Source organism: Geotrypetes seraphini, chromosome 2 (genome assembly GCF_902459505.1).
Source record: "Geotrypetes seraphini chromosome 2, aGeoSer1.1, whole genome shotgun sequence".
In the NCBI taxonomy this organism is placed as follows: Eukaryota; Metazoa; Chordata; class Amphibia; order Gymnophiona; family Dermophiidae; genus Geotrypetes; species Geotrypetes seraphini.
This window is the reverse complement of record NC_047085.1, coordinates 480,077,967-480,105,541: the sequence shown is the minus strand read 5'-3', so window position 1 is coordinate 480,105,541 and position 27,575 is coordinate 480,077,967. Positions and strand designations below refer to the sequence as shown.

The 27,575-nt window shown below is 45.3% G+C and overlaps 1 protein-coding gene across 10 annotated transcripts in view; it reads left to right on the top strand.

The window, feature by feature from the left end:
• CRHR2 (corticotropin releasing hormone receptor 2) overlaps positions 1-27,575 on the top strand; it is a 403,216-nt gene that overhangs the window by 168,006 nt on the left and 207,635 nt on the right. The gene's annotated exons all lie outside the window — the stretch shown is intronic.

The following is a 27,575-nucleotide window of genomic DNA, read 5'->3' as shown; positions in this document are numbered from 1 at the left end:
TACTAATTTGCAGTTACTGGCGTAATTGACGTATGCCTCTAATCTGTAAACTGCGCTCCTAACCTCTCTTGCATGCAACTTCAGTGGAGGCACGGCATGTCATGGCATGGGCATGTCAGGCATGGGCATGTCATGGCATGGGCATGTCAGGGGGCATTCTCAGAAATTAGGCTACGATGTTTTAGAATGCCTGCATTTGCACGCCCAGTTGGCTGCAAATATTTGCACCTGCCTTTGGTACCATAAGTGCTTGCAAGCAAAGTTAGGCACAGAAAATGCACCCGGCTACTTCCATGTCCTGCTTATAATTTCTGCAGTGCTACTAGATATACACAGTTCTCTACACCATACACGTATAACAGAGCTCGACAGAGCTTACAATCTATTTGAGACACACAGGACAAATAAGGGATTAGGAATTACAGAAGGTTAGGGCTCTTCCGCTTGGAAAAGAGACGGCTGAGGGGAGATATGATTGAAGTCTACAAAATCCTGAGTGGGGTAGAACAAGTACAAGTGGATCGATTTTTCACTCCGTCAAAAATTACAAAGACTAGGGAACACTCGATGAAGTTACAGGGAAATACTTTTAAAACCAATAGGAGGAAATTTTTTTTCACTCAGAGAATAGTTAAGCTCTGGAACGCATTGCCAGTGGTTGTGGTAAGAGGAGATAGCGTAGCTGGTTTTAAGAAAGGTTTTGATAAGTTCCTGGAGGAAAAGTCCATAGTTTATTATTGAGAAAGACATGAGGGAAGCCATTGCTTGCCCTGGATTGGTAGCATGGAATATTGCTACACCTTGGGTTTTGGCCAGGTACTAGTGACCTGGATTGGCCACCGTGAGAACGGGCTACTGGGCTTGATGGACCATTGGTCTGACCCAGTAAGGCTATTCTTATGTTCTTAGTGCAAATCATCCTGGTACGTAACTTTAAATGAACAAAGTAAGGGGACACACTTCCAAATAAAAAATATGGACCCAGATTCTCTAAATAGTGTGTTTTTTTAAGACAATGGTAGGTGCCCAAACTCAGTAAAAAAAAAAAAAAAAAATGCCATTGAAATAGCATTTCTAACTGTGTTTCAAGGTGCCTTTAGGCGCCTAAAAATTGGCGCTGGAATCGCACTTCCATAGATGCTTTAGGCTGCCTAACGCCACAAGTGGCGTTAGTTAGCCAAAGTGCCTACAGAGGCATGATTCACATCATAGGTAGGTGCCGGAAATGTAGGCCAGGAAAACCCTGGCCCACATTTCTGGTGCCTATCTTTTCTGGAGGTATGGTTTCTAAACCTAGCGTCGTCACGTGATTGATACATGATCGGCGTCCGCCGACAGTGGCACCGGCTACGGAATCTGGACCATAGTGTGTATTGTACTATTCACTTAGCAGATTATTTTCCTACTGTAGGAGTGACACCAATTAATATGATTAATTATTACAAAACAAGCCTCAAAGGCTCAACTAGTATAGATTTCAGCTCACTTAGCTGTAAATATGATGCTTTCATGGAGCAGAGAAACCTATCATCAGCTTATTGTATCAGAAAAAAGAGCACTTTTGTTACTTCGGTATAGTTGTCTATTACCTTTAATTTCCTTTAGATTTATACATCCATCCAGGAGAGGGAGGGAGGGGGGTGGTTCAGTGTTCTCCCCAGAAATTTTTTCCAGCCGGGTGGCATGAAAAAGTAGCCTGGTGGGCGGGACGGGAAAATTAAGGGCTCCTTTTACTAAGCTGCGTTAGCGGCTTTAGCACGTGCAACTTTTCATCACGCGCTAACCCCCGCGCTAGCCGAAAAACTACCGCCTTCTCAAGAGGAGGCGGTAGCGGCTAGCGCAGCCGGTGGTTTAGTGCGCGCTATTACATGCGTTAAACCGCTAACGCGCCTTCGTAAAAGGAGCCCTAAATGTGTACTATTTTTATTAGTTAATTATTATTGTTTTCCAATGCTCAATATGACTTCCTTTTTTAAGGTTTGACACTTGTGCCAGAATATTTTTATTAAATTTAAGAAGCATCCAATTCTAGAAGCAAATAATTAGATATGCGCCCTCTTTCAAATGGTATAGAGCAGTGTTTTTCAACCTTTTTTGGGCAAAGGCACACTTGTTTCATGAAAAAAATCACGAGGCACACCACCATTAGAAAATGTTAAAAAATTTAACTCTGTGCCTATATTGACTATATATAAAGTAATTCTCTTGAATAGGAATCAAATAAACACAAAGAAAGTATTTTATAATTACTTTATTATGAAATATTAAGTAAACAGAATAGTGAAAAATTATAAAATACTTTATTCAGCACTCTTCTGATCGATCCCCAATGAGCCGGCGGATGACAGCTCCAGATGACAGCTCTGTAAAACTAAACAAGCCAGACCAGCACAGATCAATCCTACACCGTCAATCCTAACAGAAAACCATGTCTTTCGAACACACAGAACACAGAAAACACCTTCGCCTAGTATGAAATATGTCATCACAAACTAATCCCTCACCCTTTTACAAAACTGTAGTGTGGATTTTAGCCACAGTGGTAACAGCCCTGACACTCATAGAATTCTGAGCATCAGAGCTGCTACCACCACAGCTGGCGCTAAAAAACGCTCCACAGTTTTGTAAAAGGGGGGATAAAATAGAAATACACAGCTTCAATGCTCTAGCTCAGAGGTGCCCAAACTTTTTGAGCTTGTGAGCTACTTTAAAATGACCAAGTCAAAATGATCTACCAATAATAAAATGAAAAAACACAAAGCACACTATACGCTGAGAAAATGTTAATTATCATTCCTATTCTGGGTTTTTTTCAAAGAGGTCAAGGCAGATGACTCTATGCATTGTCACCTCAGTAACAACCATACAAAAATAGACAAATATACCCTCCATCCTTTTTATTAAACCACAATAGCAGTTTTTAGCACAGGGAGCTGCGCTGAATGCCCAGCGCTGCTCTTGACGCTCATAGGCTCCCTGCGCTAAAAACCACTATTGCGGTTTAGTAAAAGGTGACCATATTGTAAAATATAGACAGCAGTTATAAATTCAGAACTGTGCATAGTAAGTGAAGGGAAGTTTTCATCTCTGGGAATTTACCCAGTTAACTATTAAGTTATTTGGGCAAATTCCTTTGAAAACTGTGGTAATACTGCCTCCACTTTGCTAAATTTAAAATAAAATCATTTTTCCTACCTTGTCTGGTGATTTCTGGTTGCACTTTCTTCTTCTGACTGTGCATCCAATCTTTCTTCCCTTCTATCAGCCTGTATGCTTTCTCTCCTCCACACCTCATTCCCTCCCCCAACTTTTTCTTCCTCTCTCCCTGACCTTTCTTTCTTTTTTTCTGTTTCTCTTCTTTTCTTCTGTTTCCCTGCCTGCCCCTTTCTTTCTTTCTCCCTGCCGTTCCCCAAGCCACTGCCACTGCCGCTGCCATCGGGGAACAGGACCCACCAATGGATAACAGGCCCCAAAGCCGACGCCGACGCATGCTCTCCCTGACGTCAATTCTGCAATCGGAGAGGAAGTTCCGCCCAGCCAGGCAGCGATTGGCTGGCCCGAACTTCCTCTCCGACTGCAGAATTGACGTCGGGGAGAAGAAGACTTATCGGCTCGATAGATTAGATCGCCAAGACAAAGTGAGTCCTGGGTGATCGACTCACTTTGCCTTGGCGAGCTACTGGTGCCCCTGCCTTAGAACACTGCCTAGGACCCTGGGGGAGCCCGGGCCCCCTGTCAGCTCCGGGCCCCTGAATGCAGGACTGGTAGTACTGCCCTGATGGCGGCCCTGCGGCACACCAGGCAACATCTCGCGGCACAGGTTGAAAAACACTGGTATAGAGGTTTACAAAGAGAAATGTATTAATGAAGTCATTAGGTTCAATCTAGCCATTTATTTCTGCATGAATTTAAACAACTAAAAAAAAAAGAGATAAATATAGCTCATCCAATCATACAAGAAAAAGCTCTACAGCACCTCTAATAATGTTTTGATCACTAGGTTCCTTCTTGAGGTCTCACTGAGGATATGAAATAGATGCGATCCCCACTTCTAGACTTCTTCCACATAATTTATGGAGAGGTATTACTGAGCCTTGAAGGAGACCTGTGTGATTGCACTATAGCAAAGTAAAAAAGTAGCAGATAAATATCATAGTGAAAGAGGCCAAACAGTTTAGGTTAAGATGCAGGTAATAATTAACAATGTATGAAAAATATTATTATTTGCTCATAATGTCATTTGGAAAGCTGCTTGATGTTAATACAACTTTAATTCTTTAAAGTGTGTGTGTGTGGGGGGTGGGGGTGGGGTGAGGTGGGGTGGGGGACAACACCTACGTCAACAGTAAAGTTAGAATAGGTCATTAAATCCAGTGGCATACCTAGTATATATAACAGCCAATGCTGATCATTTTTAACAACCCCCTTTTCTATAAAAAAAAGTTATTTTTAGTAATAATCCACGAGTCACACAACAAGGGTGTACCTAGGAAAAGGCAGTGAGCACTAGAAAACCAACACAGGCATTGTAAAACTAAACAACCCAGATCCTACACAGTCAATTGATCCTGTGCAGTCGATGCTAACAGAAAACCATGCCCTTTTCATACACACAGAACAGATACATCCTTGCCCAATATGGAATAATCACAAACTAAAAGTAGAAATATGTAGACGAAAGTTAAACTGAACCACCAAGAAACCAGACTCTGCATACAATGCAATACTACAGAAACAGTGACACATGTCCCCTAATACTGTGCAAAATATAAAGACAGTAGATGTAAATTTGAAAAAACTGATACATAACAATCACCACTCTACAAATTAACAAATAGAAATAAAACAAATAATGAGAAATAAGAAAATACCATTTTATTAGACTAATCCATTTTTCAATTAACTTTCAGAGGCCAAATCTTTCATCAAGACAATACAATATATCTTTGTTATGATATCCTGTTCCGACCTGAGGAAAGGGGTTTAGTAAAAAAAAATTGCCTTATTTCCATTTCCTATTTATAAATTTTTATCAATACAGTTACGCTACTTGATTCTACATAAAGCAACAAAAAGTTTTCTTTCTGCATTTTGTCGTTTCTGCTTTAATCATCTTCTTTTTGCTCTCTTCTTTCTATTCAGCGTTTGTCCTCTCTCCCTTCCATGTCACATCTGCCCTCTCTCTTTGCCCCTTCCACCCAGCCTCTGCCCTCTCTCTCTCTCCGCTTTCCATCTACTGTCCACTCATCCAGTGTCTGCCTTCTCTTTCTTCCATATGGCATCTTCCCTCTTTCTATGCTCCTTCAAATAAACTGTATATCTTGTGCAGTTTCTCTCCTTTGTACATATTCATTTCAGCTTCACCCCTCTCCATTTTTTTTGTCTCCACCCTCTCCCCTATGCTCTGGCATCTTTCTCTTCTCCTTTCCTTCCTTCCTTCCCACTCCATCCCATAGTCTGGCATCACTAGCTCCTTCCCTTCCCTCCCCCCATGCCCTGGCATCTCTCTCCTCTCCTATCTCTCCCTCTCCCTCCATGCTCTGGCACCTCCTCTCCTTCCTTTCCCTCTAGTCTGGCATTTGTCTCCTTAGTTTCCCTTCCCTCCCCCCATGCCTTGGCATCTTTCTCCTCTCCTTCCATCGCCCCTCCATTATCTGGCATCTCCTCTACTTACTTCCTTTTCCCAGGTCTGGCATCTGTCTCCTCCCCCTCATATTCCCTTACATCTCTCCTCCCCCCTCCATGGTCTGGTATCTCATTTCCTTTCCCTCCCTCCCATGGTCCTGGCATCTCTTTCCTCTCCTCTCCCTTCCCTGGTCTTCCTTCCCTCTCTTTCCACAATTAGGTGCAGCAGCATTTTTCTTCCCCCTTCCCAAATGGGTGCAGCAGCAGCATCTCTCCCCCCCCAATTGGTTGCAGCAGCAGCAGCATTCCCAGCATCTCCCCCCGGCAGATTCGCTATAGGCTAAGGTGGGAGAAAGGGCAGCGATAGAGGGAAGCTTACAACTTGCTGTTCTTTCTTGCTTTGGGCTTTCCTCGCTGCCAATTCCTGCCTTCGTAGAAACATATAGTAGGCAGAACCCAGCAGTGAGGAAGGCCCGAAGCAAACAAGAACACCAAGTTGTAAACTTCCCTCCCTGCCCTATCTCCCACCTTAGCCTGTAACAAATCAAACCCATGCTCTGGGGCTTCCCTTCCCTTCCCTCCCCACCAGGACGTAACTTCCGGTTTCGGAGGAGAGCTAAGGGAAGCTGGCATGCACAGTGTTACCATTAGAGCCCCAGAGCATGGGTTCAAGTTGCTTGCTAGCGCTTAAAAAAAAAAAAAAAAAAAGTCAGGCTGAGGGGAATTCGCAACCCTACCTATGCACTTGCCCTACATAGGCACTTCTGGCTAAATATTTTATAATGGCACATAAGTGGCCCTGGAAGCAGATGTTCATGCATAACTTTATACCTGTTCTGAGGTGAATGTAAACACCAGAGGTCTTGGACCTTTGCCCGTTTCCTCTGCCCCTGGCAGTCCAGCATCTTGGTGCTATCTGTCTTCTTCTCATAGTTCAGTATCTCCTTGTTCCCCTCTGTTGTCATTCCCCTTCCCTGGCAGAACAGCATCTTGTCTCTCTCCTGCTTGGTGGTCCAGTATCTCCCCTTTCTCCTTGGCCTGTTCCTTGCTGTTTAGCCAGATCTGAGCAGACAGGTCTGCAGCTGAAAATTGAAGTGCAGGGTCTCCTATGTGTTCAAGACTATAACAGGAAGTCATGAAGTAGGAACACAGTGGGCGTCCAGCATACATAGACTAAAGTGAAAGCCCCACTTTCTTGATTATCTGGCAGTCTGACTGCTAGCTCCACCTATTCTACTCATTGCTGACAGAAAGGGAGAAATGCCTAGGTTGCCATCTGCCATTTATCACTCCTGAATCTCAGCACTCTAGCTGACACCTAATGGAAACATCAATCTTGTGCCTATATAAAATAAGCACGAACAACAGTTCACTGTTCACATATTTTTGGTGGCCAGATCAGCTGGCAGCCCCATCAGCTACAAGTTTCTCGCTCTACAAATGAAATCTTTTAAAACATAGGTGCCCAGAGTCCCCAAAGGATCTTAATCTATAACCGCTGCAATCCCTTCCCCCTCTACTTCTTGGGCCTGCTTTATTCCTTTTACGCACCTTCTCCCTCCTTTTCTGTGTGCCAGCAGCAGTTACTTAAGCACGCAATTGCTAGCTTCCGCCTCTCCTCGTTCCGATTGGTTCTCCTGCACAAAGCGAAACCAATGTCCTGCAGAAACAGATCTGCAAGCAGCGGCCAGCCTGTCTTGCAGGATCAGCGGCAGAACGAAAGCAAACAGGTTATCGGGGTTCTTCCGGTTTCGCGCACTCGGTCTTAATGAGCCTGCAGTCTCTGCTTCCAACTGCGACCATAAAAACCGACCAGCAGTAGGAAAAATAAAAAAGTAGAGCTGAAAACTCGCTTCCTGGCGCTTAAAAAAAAGAAAAGTCAGGCTGAGGCGAATCCGCGACTGAGATGACAGCCGGGCGCTCACGTAAATTAGCTGGGCGGAGCACCTGGCTAAAAGGTGCTAGGGAGAACACTGTGGTTATCTTATTTGTTTTATTACTTGATTGAATGTACTGGAAGGGAGGGGGGGTTAATTCATTTTGTATTGTTACTGCTATATATATATTTGTATTGTTACTGCTATATATATATATTTGTATTGTTCCTGTTATATATATATTTGTATTGTTACTGTTATATTGTTATATAACATCTCTTCTCCTGCTTACTTCCCCTCTTTTCATATGCTCTTGTAAGTTCTCTCTCCCCTCTCTTCTTGTATTTTTAAGCTTTGTAAACCATGTCGAGCTCCACTTCCGTGGAGATGATGTGGTATATAAACTTAAGGCTTAGTTTAGTTTAGTTTAGTTTACTGATGGATTGTAAGTGCTGATTCTGATTATTAATGTATGTATAATTTTATGCACTTTCTATTAGCCTTGAAAATTTACAGCCTCTTTTACAAAGCCGCGCTAACGGCCCCGAAGCCCATAGAGATTTAAAGGGCTTTGGGGCTGTTGCTGCATGGCAGCCGTTAGTGCGGCTTTGTAAAAGAGGCCGTTAATAAAGTTAAAAAAAAAACAAAAAAACACCACTACCAAATCTTCCTTGGGGTCAGGATAATACAGACATATTCCATAAAAAACCCCAATTTTCATTTCACTGAAATGCCTGAATTAAAAAGTAAGTTTTTAATAACTTCCTAAATCTCAATGTATTCTCACAGAAATGTAAATACCATTCCACAAGATAGGACCCTCCACTGAAAAGTTGGTTTCAAGCATGCCAGTTCAGCTGGCGAAACGGCTCTCAAGTTTCCCTTCTTGTTATCAGTTAAAAACATGCACGGATACGCTGGAACTGCAAAACTGCCTCATGCAGAGAAGCCTTAAGTTAGGTGACTAGATTACTTGATTTGGTACTTAGATGCATGGGCTATTCTGCTGATTGTTTCGTAGGTACTGAAACAAGTGATTAAAATCTGTAGAACACCAAGTATACCATTAGCTGTGCCAGACACTTTGTTCATTCTTTCCTCTTGATCCCATTTTCCTGGAAAAGTGCCAGTGCATTCAGTTCACTATGCAAAGTACTTGATTCAGGCATTTGCAGAAAGGAGTTGTAGGAATAGTTGTCTTGGTAATAGAAACATAGAGCCCTGGTGAGGTTAATGCCTCTGAATGGAACAAAGGAATTTATTACAAGAACTGAAATTAACCACAAAGGCACCAGGTTCTCAGTCTGACTATTTTTCCTCTGGGCTCTTGGGTCAAACATGTGACCCCTAGCGGTACTCTCACAAGATGGCCACTAACAGGCTCATAATCAAAACATTTAGACGTCCATAAACCAGCCTAAGTCGGCACTTGGGCGTCCTAATAGCCTGGACCCCCAAGTGCTGATAATCGAAACCAACTTTCTAGACACCCAGCAGGACTTCCTAGCTACTGCACATCCAGAGCCTAAAGGGGCGTGCTGGGAAGTGTGTTATGAGTGGACATTGGGCGGGCCTAAACCTGGACGTTCTGCAGTGATAATAATCGAAGCTTATCCAGGATGTCCAAGGCAGAACTTACTTAGACATTTCCTTATATGAGTTCCATCCCCTTTATCGTTTTGGTCACCCTTCTTTGAACCTTTTCTAATTCTACTATATTTTTTTTGAGATACGGTCAGTGGTTTAGTAAGGGGGGAGCGGTCTGCCCCGGGCACCAGCATGCATCCTCCTTTCTGCCTCCACCTGCCACGCGCATGTGCCTCTTCCTGTGCCTCGTACCTCTTCAATTTCCTTGGCGCGAGCAGTATCGCGAACTTGCAGCCCTCATCACTGTCGGCTCTCTCTGATGTCACTTCCGGGTCCTGCGCCTAGGAAGTGGACATGATGCGGACAGCAAGTTTGCGATGTTGCTCATGTTAGAAAAATTAAAGAGGGAAGAGGGGACGCATGCGCAGTTGTTAAGGAGCGGGTGGAGGCAGAGAAGAGGATGAGGGAGCAGCGTCACTGCCCTGGGCGTCACTCACCCTTGCTATGCCACTGGATACAGTGACCAGAATTTCACATGATACTCAAGAATTCAAGAAAACCTGGGATAGGCATGTGGGATCGCTTAGAGTAATGGTCTCAAACTCACGGCCCAAGGGCCACATGCGGCCCGCCAGGTACTATTTTGCGGCCCGCAGCTTGTACTAGTGCTGTCGCTCTTTGCAGAATTCAATGGCTTCCCCCCTGGACTCCCGCTCTTACCTTCGGATAATTACTGCAGCCTGCAGAGAGGATCACCGGTGCTGTAGCGTTCCTTACAGGCTGCCGTCGTCCTCAGCAGCATTTTCCCTCTGCCGCAATCCTGCCCCTGACATCAGAGGAGGGGCAGGACCGCAGCAGAGGGAATGTACTGTGGAGGCCGATGGCAGCCTGCAAGGAACGCTACAGCACCGGTGATCCTCTCTGCAGGCTGCGGTAATTAGCTGAAACTAAGACCAGGGGGGCCAGACCTTCGGAGGGGGAGGGGGAAGATTTATAAACTATAAAGAGTTTTACCTCATGCAAAATTGTCATTTCTTTAATAAGACATTAACTATTTTTTCTGAGGCCCTCCAAGTAGCTACAAATCCAAAATGTGGCCCTGCAAAGGGTTTGAGTTTGAGACCACTGTCTTAGAAAGAGGAAGAGATAATGATTACTATGGATGAGTAGACTAGATGGGCAATTTGGCCATCATGTTTCTATAAGAAGAGGTTGTGATACAGTGGCATTATAATATTCTTCCTATTTTCCATACCTTTCCTAACAATTCCTAGCATCCTGTTTTGTTTTTTTGGCCACAGCCGCACCCTGAGCAGAAGATTTCATCATATTATCTATGATGACATCTACCATATATGCTTAACTGTCCCAGGTGAGGAAATGAGGTATGGAGGGATGCCTTGACTTTTACTAGGGTCATAGCATTTTTGTTTATTTTAGCTGACTCCTAAGGTGGACCCTGGCATCAAGTAACTATGATTTGGATTATTTTTCCCAATGTTTATCACTTTGCATGTGTCCATGTTAAATTTCATCTGCCACTTGGCTGCATCGTTGTAAAAATAGTGTAAGGAAATTGATTTGCTGGTCTTAGTGCTTTCCGTGTTTACCCTTAGGCCTTCTTTACTTCCTGCTGGTGTTAACACTCGACCTTCATTATTGCATTTTAATTGAATTGGTCTGCTACCATCTGCCTAGAAAGAACTTTGCACAAGCCAGAACTTATACGAGTGCCATTTCATAAATAATCTGATTCTACCAAGGCAGAACTACTAAACGAATACTTCTGCTCAGTATTCACCTGTGAAGCACCGGGAGCTGGTCCACAACTACAGACAAGAGACAGCCAAAAAGACCTGTTTCAGGATTTCGAGTTTACACCCAGTAGCGTCTACTACGAACTTTCAAGACTCAAAGTAGACAAAGCCATGGGACCAGACAATCTACACCCCAGGGTGCTCAGAGAGCTGTGTGAAGTTCTAGCTGAACCACTATCCATGCTCTTCAATCTTTCCATGCGCATGGGAAGAGTACCCCTGGACTGGAAAACAGCTAACGTAATTCCACTCCACAAAAAGGGCTGCAGAACAGAAACAGAAAATTACAGACCGGTGAGTCTCACATCCATAGTGTGCAAACTCATGGAAACATTGATCAAACAGAAACTCGAGCAAATACTAGAAGAAGAAAATCTACGTGATCCACACCAACACTGATTTACCAGGGGAAGATCCTGCCAATCTAATCTGATTGACTTCTTTGACTGGGTGACTAGTCATCTGGATGCCGGGGAGTCCCTGGACGTGATTTATTTGGACTTCAGCAAAGCTTTTGATAGCGTCCCACACCGCAGGCTATTGAACAAACTAAAATCTATGGGATTAGGGGATACACTCACTACATGGGTTAGGGATTGGCTAAGCGGTAGGCTTCAAAGGGTGATGGTAAACGGTACCCCCTCCAAAACGTCAGCAGTGACGAATGGAGTACCACAGGGCTCCGTCTTAGGGCCGATTCTATTCAATTTATTCATAGGAGATATGACCCAAGGGCTTAGAGGAAAAGCGTCACTGTTTGCCGACGACGCCAAACTATGCAACATAGTAGGTAAAAGCAGTGTGTCTGACACTATGACGCAGGACCTACAGCAGCTGGAACAATGGTCGTCAACTTGGCAGCTAAGCTTCAATGCTAAAAAATGTAAAGTGATGCATCTAGGTAAAAAAAATCCACACAGAACTTACATACTAAATGGAGAAACCTTGTCCAAGACCACGGCAGAACGTGATTTAGGAGTGATCATTAGTGATGATATGAAGGCTACCAATCAGGTGGAGAAGGCTTCGTCCAAGGCAAGACAAATGATGGGCTGCATCCGTAGGGGTTTTGTCAGCAGAAAACCTGAAGTCATAATGCCGCTGTACAGATCCATGGTGAGACCTCATCTGGAGTATTGTGTTCAATTCTGGAGACCGCACTACCGGAAAGATGTGTTGAGAATTGAGTTGGTACAGCGAATGGCTACCAGGATGGTCTTGGGGCTCAGGGAACTCACGTACGAAGAAAGGCTAAAAAAACTGCGGATGTACTCACTGGAAGAACGAAGAGAGAGGGGAGACATGATTGAGACCTTTAAGTATATTACGGGACGTATAGAGGTGAAAGAAGATATATTCTGTCTTACAGGGCCCTCGGTCACCAGAGGGCACTCACTGAAAGTCAGGGGAGGGAAATTTCATGGTGATACCAGGAAGTACTTCTTCACCGAAAGGGTAGTCGATCATTGGAACGAGCTACCTCAGCAGGTGATTGAGGCCAACAACGTATCAGATTTTAAGAGAAAATGGGATATTCACGTGGGATCTCTAGGGGAATAAAAGTCAGGGAGTGGGTCATTGGTGTGGGCAGACTCGATGTGCTGAGGCCCTTTTCTGCCGTCAATTTCTATGTTTCTATTTTTTTAAATTTATTTTTTTCCAAGTATTTCTTTACAATCCTTCAATATAGTCGCCCTGCTTTGCAATGACTGAGTCCCAACGTCTGGAAAGCTTCATTAGTCCAACCAAGACACCGTTTTTGTTCAGTTGCTGAATGGCTCGGGTACTGGTGGAAGAAAGCTCTTCCAGAGATGCAAAATGATATCCACGCGTAGGTTGTTTCAACTTTGGAAAAAGGTTTTAGTCTGGTCTGGTGGACTCATGTCTGGACACCTTCCAGCCGTATTCGCGTAGTTTTTCAATGACGAGTGGAGAGCTCCATCTTCCCCATGACTAAAAAAATTTTGATGAACTCAATCAAAAGCCAAACAAATGATGATTTTTGCTTATGTTCATGAAGGCATCATCACAGACAAAGTTCCATGTGGAAGAAATGTCACAGTTATGTATTATCGTGATTTTTTGCAAAAAATACACAAAACCCAACCTTAGTTGCTCTTGGCTGGGCCACTCATTCTTCACGACAATGCTCGCCCGCACATAGGGAATGTCATCATTGAAAAGCTACACAAATACAGCTGGGAGGTGTTACCTCATGCTCCCTACAGTCCAGACATGAGTCCACCAGACTTTGACCTTTTTTCAAAGTTCAAACAACCTATGCGTTGTCACAACCCGGGCTTCTGTAAGGCGCAGCGAGCACCTGGGAACGTGACCAAAGCTTAAATCCGGCGTGTCCCTTTCCACTAAGGGATCCTTCAGGTCTTTAAAATAGGCACATTCTAAAACTTGTAAGCATGCAAGGTAAAAAGAAATCCTAGTCAGAAATGGCAAAACAAAAATAAACTTTATTTCAATCACTGGTTGAATAAACCAAAATACAGGCAACCGCCTTGTAGTTCAGGATGAACTTATATTGCATGAAATCAAAAAGTTCCAAAAATGTAATCAGGCAGTTGAATCTTGGTCAGCACTGCCTTATGTACAGTCTCCTGCTTCTGGACTTTAATTAGTCAAGAAATACAGTCCTCTTCACCAGAGCAGTAATAATCAGGTAAGTAATGCTTTTATCAAACAGTCCAGAACACATAAGAATCATAGCATTATTCAGAGTTCAAAATCAGGCAAACGTTTCCCTCTAAACGTTGCTGTAGCAATCAGGCACAGCTGTGCAGGACCAACGAGATTTCCTAGCTGAATCACCATACAGGAAATACATTCAAAATGGTTTGTCAGAAAACACATATATTCCTGCTTTACAGAAAGCCTCAAAATGTGGCTTCCCAGGAGAGCTTCTTCACTGGCTTCAAACAGGTAAGAGACAAGCTGGCAGCATAAAGAAATTAAATCCCAATCTCAGGCTTACTGTGTCTCCATGGGTGTTGGCAGAGTGTCAGCTCCTAAACAGCTTTCCTGCACCTAGTTTCCAAGTTTTATTAGGATTTTATATACCGCCTATCAAGGTTATCTAATCACCTCCATGTCTTCCCTTTCTGGTTGTACTCCTGTATCCCAGACAAGGTCTCTGCCTCAAACATATGACAGTCTGAGAGAGACTGCCTCTTCTCAGCTTCCCGTTCTCCCGTCTGTTTCTCTCCTGTGTGCCCCCTTCCTGTTCTCAGAAGCCTCGTTATATCCTGTGGATAACCACTCCCCCTCTGAGAAGGTGGGGGAAGGGATTTCCACACACCAGCTTGCTTCCTGCTATTACAGGCAGGTTTCTCCCTAGTCCTAATTTTAACAGGCTGTTCAAACTGAATAAGCTTTCTGACAGTGGCAGGTCTGCATGGAGTGTAGCTTTTTCTCTTATTCTTATCCTGCCCTGTCTCTTCTACCTCCATGTCAGAATCAGAGCAGAAGTCAGCTTCATCAATCAATTGGCAGGTCACCTGATCAGCCCTCCTGCATCTAGGTGCACTGTGAATACTCCTGATCACTGGGGCAAAACCCGGTACGGATTCGGGTTTGTTTTGGCCAAAACCCGAAACGGACCTGGGTTTGTCACAGCGTGGACATGGTTTTGCATCTCTGGAAGAGCTTTCTTCCACCGGTACCCGAGCTATTCGGCAACTGAACAAAAACGGTGTCTTGGATGGAATAATGAAGCTTCCTGGATGTTGGGACTCAGACATTGCAAAGCAGGGAGACTATATTGAAGGATTGTAAAGAAATAACTTGAAAAAAAATAAAACATTTTTATTTAAAAACAAAACAAAAAATAGTGTGCATTATTTATGAAATGACCATCATATTTATTCTGGAGATCTACAGTTTTTCTTCTTGAAATGAAGACAGAATATTGGGGTTTCTGAAAGGCTTGAGATTTGGATCTTCAGAAAACGTGTTACAGTATTTATATACTACAGTCTGCTCTTAGACCCAGTACTTTTCTCAGTGTTGTGTTAATTCACCTTAATTTGGCTGCATGTGAATAATTTTTCTTCATGCTAGAAGAAATGAATTGCCAAACAAAAGCTATTTGGTCTTTCAGAAACAAATTACCGTAGTTAGTTGCTATGTTGTTGGAAAATGTCGAGTCAGCAGGGTAGAATTTGTTTATTTATTTTTTTAAACTTGAATAAATTACTTTTGTGCTTCCTTTTGAGATCTGCTTGATCTGTAAATGGAACTTTTTTTATTATTATTTTTTTTTTTTAGAAATGATGGTGCAAACAACAGAAGGATAATTTTCAAAGTCTGAAAATATGCTTATCTCACTACCATTTTCCCCACTCTGTTTCCTATGCTCCAGCCAGTTTTTAATCCACATGAGTATTTCACCCTCGATTCCATGGCTCGCAATTTTCCGAAGTAGTCGTTCATGTGGAACCTTGTCGAACGCCTTCTGAAAATCCGGTTATATAATGTCGACCAGGTCGCCCTTGTCTATCTGCCTGTTTACTCCCTCGAAGAAACATAGAAACATAGAAAGATGACGGCAGAAAAGGGCTACAGCCCATCAAGTCTGCCCACTCTACTGACCCACCCCATTAAGTCTGAGTGCTGATGACTTAGTTCCTTTGCTCGACCCTCGTAGGGATCCCACGTGGATGTCCCATCTATTCTTAAAGTCGAGCACGCTGGTGGCCTTGATCACCTGCCTCGGAAGTTTGTTCCAATGATCCACCACCCTTTCCGTGAAGAAGTACTTCCTGGTGTCACCACTAAATTTCCCTCCTCTGAGTTTAAGCGGGTGCCCCCTTGTGACCGAGGGTCCCTTGGGAACGAATATGTCGTTTTCCACCTCGACTCGACCTGTGAAGAAGTGCAGCAAGTTTGTCAAACAAGACCTGCCTTTGCTGAAACTGTGCTGGCTGGTCCTCATCAGCCCGTGTCCATCAAGGTGATCAATGATGCAGTCCTTTATCAGCGTCTCTACCATCTTTCCCGTTACCGAGGTCAGACTGTAGTTTCCCTGGTCCCCCCTCGAACCTTTTTTGAAGATCGGCGTAACATTTGCCACTTTCCAGTCCTACGGAATCTTTCCCGATTTGATCGACAGATTGGCTACTAGTTGAAGCAGTTCCGCTATAGTCTCTTTCAGTTCCTTGATGACTCGGGGATTTATCGTTCTTAAGCCTATCGATCTGCCTGCATACCTCTTCTAGACTTACTGTCAACCCTGTCAGTTTCCCGTCTTCATTTCCAGCATATAGCCTGATGCATATCCTCTTCAATAAATACAGACGCAAAAAATGTGTTCAGTTTGTTGGCGATTGCTTTGTCCTCTTTTAGCATTCCCTTTATTCCATGGTCATCCAACGGTCCCACCGCTTCCCTCGCGGGTCGTTTCCCCTTAATATATCGAAAGAACGGCTTGAAGTTTTTTGCCTCCTTGGCTATTTTTTCCTCGTAGTCTCTTTTGGCCCCTTTTACCACCTTATGGCACCTGCGTTGATGTTGTTTGTGCTTATTCCAGTTTTCGTCCGTTCTTGACTTTTCCATTCCTTAAACGAGGTTATCTTGTCTCTGATCAATTCCTTCACCTCAACAGTGAGCCACGCCGGTTCTTTGTTTTCTTTTCCTCTTGGATCCCTTGTTGATACGCAGTATATATAGATTTTGCACCTTGGTGATTGTCCTTAAAAAAGGGACCAAGCTTGCTCTATCGTTTTTACAGTAGAGAGTTGCGCGGGGACAGAAATACCACCCGTCCCCACCCGTCCCCGCCAAAGTCCCACCCGTCCCCACCCGTCCCCGTGAGGAATCCCACCCGTCCCACCCGTCCCCGTGAGGAATCCCTCCGTCCCCACTCGTCCCCGCGAGGAATCCCCTCCGTCCCCACCCGTCCCCGCGAGGAATCCCCTCCGTCCCCGCCCGTCCATATAAACTTCAGAAATAGTTATTTCATTTAATTATGCTACTGAATTAAAGGCTCTGGTAGAAACCCATTTACAAATAAGCAAAAAGACTTTATTAATTTGAAAATATTAATTGGGAAGAATACATACTTTGCAAATGGGTTTCTACCAGAGCCTCTAATGTTTATAAATTTGTATCAACACAACTAATATACTACTTTATCCTGAAGCAAAATAAAAAAAAAGAAATATAATTCTTTTCCTACCTTTGTTGCCTGGTTTCTGCTTTCCTCATGTTCTCATTCAATTCCTTCCATCCACTGTCTCTCTTCCTTCTACATCTTCCATTTGCTCTGTTACTGTGCCTCTCCCTTTCTTCCCCCTTCCAAATTGGTCTGGCACCCATCTTCTTCTCTCCGTTCCCCCATAGTCTGGCATCTGTCTTCTTCCCTGCCAGTGTCTTCTCCCTACTCTCTCTTCCCCATTTCCTTTCAGCGTCTTTCTCCCCCCATCTTCCCCATGTCCTGTCAGCGTCCTTCTCCCCCCTCTGTCTTCCTCATGTGCTTTCAGTGTCCTTCTCCCCCCTCTGCTTCCCCATGTCCTTTCAGCGTCCTTCTCCCTCTCTGTCTTCCCCATGGCCTTTCAGCGTCCTTCTCCACCCCCCCGTCTTCCCCATGTCCTTTCAGCGTCCTTCTCCACCCCTTTGTCTTCCCCATGTGCTTTCAGCATCCTTCTCCACCCCTTTGTCTTCCCCATGTGCTTTCAGCATCCTTCTCCCCCCTCTGTCTTCCACAAGTGCTTTCAGCATCCTTCTCCCCCCTCTGTCTTCCACAAGTGCTTTCAGAGTCCTTCCCCCCCCGCCCTTCCCATGGCCTTTCAGCGTCCTTCTCCACCCCTTTGTCTTCCCCATGTCCTTTCAGCGTCCTTCTCCACCCCTTTGTCTTCCCCATGTGCTTTCAGCATCCTTCTCCCCCCTCTGTCTTCCACAAGTGCTTTCAGAGTCCTTCCCCCCCGCCCTTCCCATGGCCTTTCAGCGTCCTTCTCCACCCCTTTGTATTCCCCATGTGCTTTCAGCGTCCTTCTCCCTCCTCTGTCTTCAAGTGCTTTCAGAGTCCTTCCCCCCCTCCTCCCGTCTTCCCCATGGCCTTTCAGCGTCCTTCTCCCCACTCCTTCTCTACCGCCCCGGGTGCAGTACAGCCGGCCAGGTCCCCTTACTTTTGTGGCACTTCCCCGACCGACTGACAACAGCCCCGGTCCGACAAACCTCCCTGCCCTTAACTGCGAATCTAAATTACCTTATTACAGCTGCTGTAAGAAGATAATTTAGATTCGCGGCTACAGGGCAGGGAGGATTGTCGGACCGGGGCTGTTGTCGGTCGGTCGGGGAAGTGCCACAAAAGTAAGGGGACCTGGCCGGCTGTGCTGCAACCGGGGCGGGGTGTGGCGGGGCGGACCGCCCCCTCCCTTGGTAGCCACTCGAACCGCGAGGCTACTCTCCTCCTTACCTGCACTGCCTGCAGCATAGAGCCAAACGGAAGTCTTCCCGACGTCAGCGCTGACGTCGGGAAGACTTCCGTTCGGCTCTGTGCTGCAAGCAGAGAAGGTAGGGAGAAGAGCCGCGCGACTGAGTACATCCAGCTTTGTTTAAGCCCTCCCTCCCCTCCGACGTCAGCGCTGACGTCGGGAAGACTTCTGTTCGGCTCTGTGCTGCAAGCAGAGAAGGTAGGGAGAAGAGCCGCGCGACTGAGTACATCCAGCCCCGCAGGAACCCCGCGACCCTCGGAGGCGTCCCCACGGGATCCCCGCGACCCTAGGGGGCGTCCCCACGGGATCCCCGCGACCCTAGGGGGCGTCCCCACGGGATCCCCGTGACCCAAAGGGGGAACCCGCGGGATGCCCGCGGGTCCCGCGGGATTCCCGTCGTCCCCGTTCCCGTGCAGCTCTCTATTTTACAGTGTTTATCCTTTTCTTAATCGTCTTCCCCACCATGAATCTCATCCCTTCGTAATTCTCTTTTTGGAAGTTCAGTGCCGTGGCTATCGTTCTGGACCGATGTTTTGCCCCTGCGTCCAGGTCAAAGCGGATCATGTTGTGATTGCAGTTTTCCAGCGTCCCTTCTACTTCTACACCTTGTGCTGGTCCTCGCAGTCCATTTAGAATTAAATCCAGAATTGCATTTCCTCTTGTATTTTCCTTGACAAGTTGTTCCAGGAAGTAGTCGCCTACAGCATCCAGGAACTTGGCCTCCCTAGCGCAGCCAGAGGTGCCTAGGTTCCAGTCTATCCCCTGATAGTTGAAGTCGCCCATGATAACTGCGTTGCCTCCCTTGCAATTGCGTTTAATCTCATCCGTCATTTCTCCATCAATTTCTTTGGACTGCTCTGGGGGTCGGTAGTAGATGCTGATCTTCGTTTCCAGTCCATTTGTTCCCAGAATTTTGACCCATATGAACTCTAACTTATCTGTCGGTTGTGGCTTGTTCTCTCCAGTAGATTCAATTCCCTCTTTGACATATATGGCAATTCCCCCACCTTTTTTGAGCCATTCTGTCTCTGCGATATAGTTTGTATCCCGGTAGCACAGTATCCCATACGTTTTCCTCAGTCCACCATGTTTCCATGATGCCGATGATGTCAACGTTATCTTTTTGTGCCACAGCTTCTAATTCACCCATCTTATTTCTAAGGCTCCTTGCATTCGTACACATACACTTGAGTACGCGGCCTGTTCCTTTCTTGCATTTCCTTCCCTCTTGTGTCCCTTTCGGTCTGTCTTGCCTGTGATCCATTGAGTCTTCCCCTCTATCTTCCTGCACGGTATCCTCCGGGTATACTGGTTCCCGAACCATCGACTCTCTCTCTTGGTTGACTGTCGGCTTTCCCCTTCTTCCTAGTTTAAAAACTTCTTAACTTCTCTCTTGATGTTGCTTGCAACTAGCCTCATTCCGTCTCTGCTGAGGTGGAGTCCGTCCTTCTTGAATAGCTTGCTCTTTCCCCAGAATGTCGTCCAGTTGTACACGAAGTGGAATCCTTCTTCCTCACACCACTGCCGCATCCACGCGTTGACTGCTTGCAGCTCCGTCTGCCTCTTCTCGTCTGCCCTGGGTACCGGCAGGATCTCCGAGAATGCTATCCTTTGCGTTCTGGTCTTCAGCTTCCTTCCTAGCATCCGGAACTGGTCCTTCAGTACTTCTCTTTTGTAGTTCCTGTTGCTCACGTTGTTCGTCCCCACATGAATCACCACCACCTTATCTTCTTCTTCCACACTGTTGATGATCCTGTCGATGCGGCTCACTATTGTCAGTTTCGGTTAGTGGCCCCCCCAATGTATGGTGGTAGGGGTTAAGTGAAAGGCGTACTGACAAACGCTGGTCCCAGGTTCAGTTCCCTCACAGATGACTCACCAGGAAGTAGAATAATAGACACAACCAGAGGTGATTGCATAAAGAATATATTATAGAAATAGGCTTACAGAAAAGTAATATTCATAAGCATTACAATTAAGCATTACAATTAAATAGAGAGCAGAGCAGTTTCCCTGCCATACAGTGTCCAGAAGGAAGCGTGAAGTTTCAGGGAAAGGCAGAGAGGGAGAGACAAGGGGGATGGTCTAAGCTTCGTTGTTCCATAGATAAAGAGAAGGATAGACAGAGAGAGGGAGAGCCAAGAGAGAACCAGAGTGCCAAGCCAAGAGCCAAGAGATAGCTAGATAGAAAGAGAGAGAGAGGGCCAAGACCCCTCTCCTGATAGCTTGATAGAAAAAGAGAGCTACATGTGTGTTGCAGAGAGGAGGCTTTTATACCTTGGAATCTTATTCTGTGTATAGAAAACTATTGAGCTTCAATAGAAGTTAAATCTACCCCTCCTTAGTAAACAGCCGAAGAATAGGCTATGGGCATATATGTATTTCCAGTCTGTCTCTGACAATAGTTTCTGATTAAGTTATCTGTGCATCTGGACCCATTGTCCTAAGCACCCTCTTAGTCAGACATTAACACCTTTTAGCTAGTCATGATTCAATCAGAGCTTTTAGCTAGTCATGATTCAATCAGAGCTATCAGGGATACTTAAAACAGTTTCCCTGCACACAGAGTCTATCTGCATTCCCATGCCAGAGTTAGATTGATATAATTTCCCATAGGCCTCTAGGCTGACAACTATGTCTTCTACCTTGGCTCCTGGTAGGCAGGTCACCTATCCTGGCCGTTGCACTGCCTTTTGAAAGATTTCCAGTTTGATCCCCAAATTGGAGTTGCTAACTTCAAAGGCAGCATTTACAGACACTGAGGAAGTATTGAGTCATGGTTATTGATTAAGGGTGACCCCTAGTGGCAGGATTCAGGATCCATGATTACAGGTTTATGGAAAAATAAATGACCAGATTAGGGGGGCAGTTTATGAATCTGTAGTTAAACGGTACAGTACTGTGTTGTTTTACCTTGTGAGAGCAAACTAAACGGTAGTAGAAAGATACCGCAGATGAGTAAAGTCTTTGTAAATTTACCTCCTGTTACTGTGATTAGAAACTTTGTAAATTCCTAGTCACAGTAATGCACACTGGCAGCCATCCATCCAGCCTGGGGCCACCATGCCCCTACTGGGAATACTCCGCAAATCAATTGGAAGTGTGTTCCACAAAAGAAGACCAGAATAGCTAGGGGAACCAGAGTTGTTCATGAAAAAAAAAAAAATAGGACGTTTGGCACATGCTCGGAGGCCCTCTGGATGCGGTCCCAAGCTCAGGGCCTTCCAAAACCTGGACAAACTGCCGGGTTTTGAAAATCTGTCCAGGCGCCTGGACAGCCCTCGAGGACATGTACAGGTTTTCCCTGACATCTGACCCTATTCCTAGGACTGTATTAGATAGTTTTAACAGTTCTACACGTTGGCACTAGAGAAAGGGTGTCGGGTCAAAAGCGCGCCGGGACAAAGGCGCGCCCAGACAATTGAGCGCAGCGCGGAGGTGCGCGCCGCACAAAATTACTGTTTTTAGGGCTCTGACAGGGGTGTGTAATAGAGATCACGCCCTGTTGTGGGGGCGTTGTGGGGAGTTTGGGGGGTTGTAACCCCCCACATTTTACTGAAAACTTCACTTTTTCCCTGTTTTTAGGGAAAAAGTTCAGTTTACAGTAAAATGTGGACGGTTACAACCCCCCAAACCCCCCATAACACTGGCGCGATCTCTATTAAGTAAACTGGGGGGGGCTCCCCAACAAAACCCCCCGTCGGATCCCCTAAAAATTGTAATTTTCTTCGGCGCGCGCCTTCGTCTTGTGCTCAGTTGTCGGCGCGTGCCTTTGTCTTTCGTGGGGTTGTCTATGAACCAGAGAAAGGAATTCTAGAGTTGTAATCCTGAGTCTGTCGCTGGCTTGCTGTGCACAAGTGGCCAAGATTTGCTATCTGGTCAATAGTGACAATGTTGTATTTGTGTCTGCTTTCTTAGGCTTTGAGCAGTGTGGCCTCATTATCTGCAATGCATCTATCATGTTTCTGTTTTTGTTTCATTTCTTTGATAATAAGCCGTTAACTGAAACGATGGCCTGCGGGTTGTTGTAAAGAATCTTGATCATATGGATACATTTTTAACCAAAACCAAACCACGCCAGAACTTCAAACAAGTCCTCCCACTCAATCCTATCAAAGGCCTTTTCGGCATCTAATGAGATTGCCACGAAGGGCTCCTTTTACGAAGGCACGTTAGGGCCTTAACGCGCAGAATGGCGCGCGCTAGCCGCTACCACCTCCTCTTGAGCAGGCGGTAGTTTTTCGGCTAGCGCGCGCTAATCCGGTGCGCGCGCTAAAAACGCTAGCGCACCTTCGTAAAAGGAGTCCTAAGGATTCATTAGAATTAGCAACTCGAGCCAGTATATTCCAGAGGAGGCAAGAATTGTCACTGTTTAATATATATCTGATGTTCTATTTTTCTCTTAGCTCAGGATATCTGTTCATAGTGAATCCACTTTGGTCTCTATGCAGTAAATTTGGAAGGATTTCCTTTAACCTTAAAGCTAATATTTTGGCATATATTTTATTATCAATATTAATTAGAGCAGTGTTTTTCAACCGCTGTTCCGCGGCACACTAGTGTGCCGCGAGATGTTGCCTGGTGTGCCGCAGGGCCGCCATCAGGGCAGTACTACCAGTCCTGCATTCAGGGGCCCGGAGCTGACAGGGGGCCCGAGGCAGGGGCGCCAGTAGCTCGCCAAGGCAAAGTGAGTCGATCACCCAGGACTCACTTTGTCTTGGCGATCTAATCTATCGAGCCGATAAGTCTTCTTCTCCCCGACGTCAATTCTGCAGTCGGAGAGGAAGTTCGGGCCAGCCAATCGCTGCCTGGCTGGGCGGAACTTCCTCTCCGATTGCAGAATTGACGTCAGGGAGAGCATGCGTCGGCGTCGGCTTTGGGGCCTGTTATCCATTGGTGGGTCCTGTTCCCCGATGGCAGCGGCAGTGGCAGTGGCTTGGGGAACGGCAGGGAGAAAGAAAGAAAGGGGGCAGGCAGGGAAACAGAAGGAAAGAAGAGAAACAGAAAAAAAGAAAGAAAGGTCAGGGAGAGAGGAAGAAAAAGTTGGGGGAGGGAATGAGGTGTGGAGGAGAGAAAGCATACAGGCTGATAGAAGGGAAGAAAGATTGGATGCACAGTCAGAAGAAGAAAGTGCAACCAGAAATCACCAGACAAGGTAGGAAAAATGATTTCATTTTAAATTTAGCAAAGTGGAGGCAGTATTACCACAGTTTTCAAAGGAATTTGCCCAAATAACTTAATAGTTAACTGGGTAAATTCCCAGAGATGAAAACTTCCCTTCACTTATTATGCACAGTTCTGAATTTATATCTGCTGTCTATATTTTACAATATGGTCACCTTTTACTAAACCGCAATAGTGGTTTTTAGCGCAGGGAGCCTATGAGCGTCAAGAGCAGCGCTGGGCATTCAGCGCAGCTCCCTGCGCTAAAAACTGCTATTGTGGTTTAATAAAAAGGATGGAGGGTATATTTGTCTATTTTTGTATGCTATAAAAACCAAATACAGAGAGAGACTGAGAGCTGTTGACGAAGAGCTACGTGTGTGTCTTTCTTCGAATCCAGCCAGAATATCAGCTTTGTGTTCAGCCAAACAGGCCCAGGTTTCGCACTGAATAAAGTATTTTATAATTTTTCACTATTCTGTTTACTTAATATTTCATAATAAAGTAATTATAAAATACTTTCTTTGTGTTTATTTGATTCCTATTCAAGAGAATTACTTTATATATAGTCAATATAGGCACAGAGTTAAATTTTTTAACATTTTCTAATGGTGGTGTGCCTCGTGATTTTTTTCATGAAACAAGTGTGCCTTTGCCCAAAAAAGGTTGAAAAACACTGAATTAGAGAAATGGGTCCTGTAATGCTCCACCTTAGTATGGTCTCTTTCCGGTTTAGGAATTACTATTATAACTGATTAATTTCTTTTGTTTAATACTGCATTAGAATTTTCTAATTCCCAAAGGACCCCCCAGTGAAGCATAAAAAAAATGTACCTTCATAGTTTGTATTTTATCTATCATCTTGCTTAAATTGGAAGGGTGCCTTTACTCTTTTTATCTGCAAAGCTTACTGATAAGGGAATTCTCAGACTCATGGTTCCATTTTCTCAGGGATTACAGTCTCATTCTTTTATGCTTGAGTAGTGTAGTGTAATACATGATATAAATTTATTTTGTGTGAATGCACAAATATATGTGTGCTAAGTACCTGAACTTTTTTTTTTTTTTTAACTTTATTAATTTTCAAAACTTCAATAGTGCACTTCAACAAATGTAACAAATAATTATACAATAAAAGCACATTCAACTTATACATGTTCACAATCAACCATTTTCCCCCCACCCACCCACCCACCCAATAATTATTCAATAAATCACAAAAACATACAGTGGTACCTTGGATTACGAGCATAATCCGTTCCAGGAGCATGCTCGTAATCCAAAATGCTCGTTTATCAAAGCGAGTCGCTTTGATGCGTTCCCCCCCCCCCCCCGAGAACCGGCATTGCTCCCCTCGAAGGCTCCCCCTGCGATCAGGCACCCCCCCTTGCGATCCGGCACTCCCCCTGCCTCGAACCGGCACCCCCCTCGCCACGATCCGACCCCCCCCGACACGATTGGGCACCCCCGCCACGATCCGGCCCTCCCCCCCCGACAAGATTGAGCACCCCCCCGACACGATCCGACATCCCCCCGACACAATTGGGCACCCCCCACCGCTTCTTACCCTCATCTGGGCACTCTTGAAGATCGGCCTACTCGTCTGCTGGGCCTTGAGCATCTGAGCATGCTCAAGGCCTGCGAGTTCACGTTGCCTTCCCACAATAACCCCCCCTTCCCACAATAACAAAAACTGATTCACATTCAATCATCGATTATAATGAAGTAACATAAGTACCTGAAGTTTTATCACTGCAGTGTTAAGATCCAATTTTAAAATTTGTATGCAAGGGACAGTAGCAGTTTTTCATTGAACTTTACTACTTAGAACGTGAGGTCTAGTCACCCATACTGGCTAGTGTCTCAGCATGTGTTGACAATGCGTGGAAGAAATCTGACACATCATCACCCGATGACCTCTCAAGCATCAAAACAGAGCCCTTTGTGCCAGCTCATTTGTTTAACCATCTGCTCTAGTCTTTATTTTAGCAAGATCAGATTCTAATTCTTCTAATCAGTAATTAGAGTACAGAAGATACCGCTTTGCCATCATCCAGGAAATTAGCCCAAACGTATTTGCAAGCTGTAGCACTTTTTTCTAGATACTGTGCAAACTGACTGTCAGAATACCACCTCTTTATTCAACATCCAGGCAAAGAATCTTGACCTAGCATTTCATGATTGCTGAGACCTTCCAAGAGAGGGAACACCCATCTTGTCCTAAGTATCTCAACTGTACTTGCCTCCTTGGCTACCTTTTAAGATGGGAGGCGGGGATCATATTGTACAAACAGCGTTAGCATCATATCTCCTCTGCTTCAAACCCTTCGCTGGCTTCCTGTCCATCTCAGGATCCATTTCAAATGTGCATGTATCACTTTCAAAATCCTAAATGGTATTTTTGCTCCTCTTGTCCCTCTATCTTGGAATGCTTATAGATTCTCTCTTGCGAGAAGTACCCAACAATTCAAGTTTTCATTTCCTTCAGTAAAAGGATAAAAGGAATCAAGAAACTTAGTCAATCTTTCGTCTTCAAATTAACACAATTATGGAACAAAATTCCTTTTATCTTAAGGCTTCCGGTGCTTCTCAATTTTTTCACAAAACTTTTAACTTTTAGCTAATACTCTTCCCACTTTATTCGAGTTTCCATAATACAGAGCCTGTTGAGAAAACAAGTCTTTCCTAGCCATTTGAGAGGAAATCTCATTGTATTTATACTTAGCTTTTAAGAGAGGGCCTGCAAAATATTTTGTTCCCACTTCAAGGCCAATTGTGACAGGGAAGGGGACAGGGTGCAGAGCCTGGCAAGGAGTGTGAGGTTGGGTGCAGAGCCTGGCAGGGAGTGAGAGGTTGGGTGCAGAGCCTGACAGGGAGTGAGGGGGGGGGGGGCTGGGTACACAATTTGGTTCAGAATGTTTATTTCTTGATTTCCTCCTCTAAATCTAGGATGCGTCTTAAGGTCAGGTGCGTCTTATACTGCGAAAAATATGGTAGTTATCACTGAACATATAAAATTCAAGGCAATTCTGGTTGGCCCAGGCACCTAAAGCCCCTCCTATGGGCAGGGCCTTAGGCGCCTGGCCCAATCGGGCCCTAGGCCTGCCATTCGAAGGATGACGGGCCTGCCGGGCGGACGGGCTTGGGACCCGTCCGTCCGTCCAACTTCAAGTAAATTCAGGGGATGTCAGGAGGTCGTGGGGTTCGAGGGGGCGATTGGGGGTTTGGGGGGGGGCGGTTGTGGGAGGGATGCGTCGTGGGCAGGAGTGCCTGGGATCCCTCCTGCCAGTATTTTAGGGGGGTGGGGGGTCACCTCAGCAGAAGGGGTTGGACTCCCTCCTGCCAGTATTGTTTTGGGGGAGTGAGGGTGTCGCGGGTCGAATTGGCAGGAGGGGTTGGGCTCCTTCCTGCCGGTATTGTATTGGGGGGTGGGAGGGTTGCGGGTCGCTTCGGCAGAAGGAGTTGGGCTCCCTCCTGCCATTATTGTTTTTTTGTGGGGTCATGGGTCATCTCGGCAGGAGGGGTTGGTCTTCCTCCTGCCTGTATTTTTTTCAGGGGGGGTGCGGGTCACCTCGGTAGGAGGGGTTGGGCTCCCTCCTGCCGGTATTGTTTCGGGGGTGGGTGGATTGCTTTCGTAGTAGGAGAGATTGGGCATCTCTCCTGCTGCGGTTTGCAGCAGTTCGGGGGGGAGGGGGGGATTGCAATCGCGGCAGGGGAGATGAAGCATTTCTCCTGCCGTGATCGTTACGGTGTGTGTGTGTGTATTCTGTAACTGTTGTTTTTGACAGACGCTAGTTACAGAATCCAGCTTTTAGGTGAAGAACTGGCCCCTCCTTCGCCTAACAGGTCTTGTCTGGGCAATTAAACTGCCATTCTAAAAAAAACCCCTTCTTTTTGGACTTTTTTTTTTTTTGAGAATGGACATTTTCCCTGCTGCTACTTTCAGCGTTTAGGGCCTTAGGCCAAAAAGGGGACGTAGACATTTTTTTTTTAATTATGCCTCTCTATGTTTGAAGACAAAATAATTTATAATATATATGGAAGATAATATTTTTGAATTT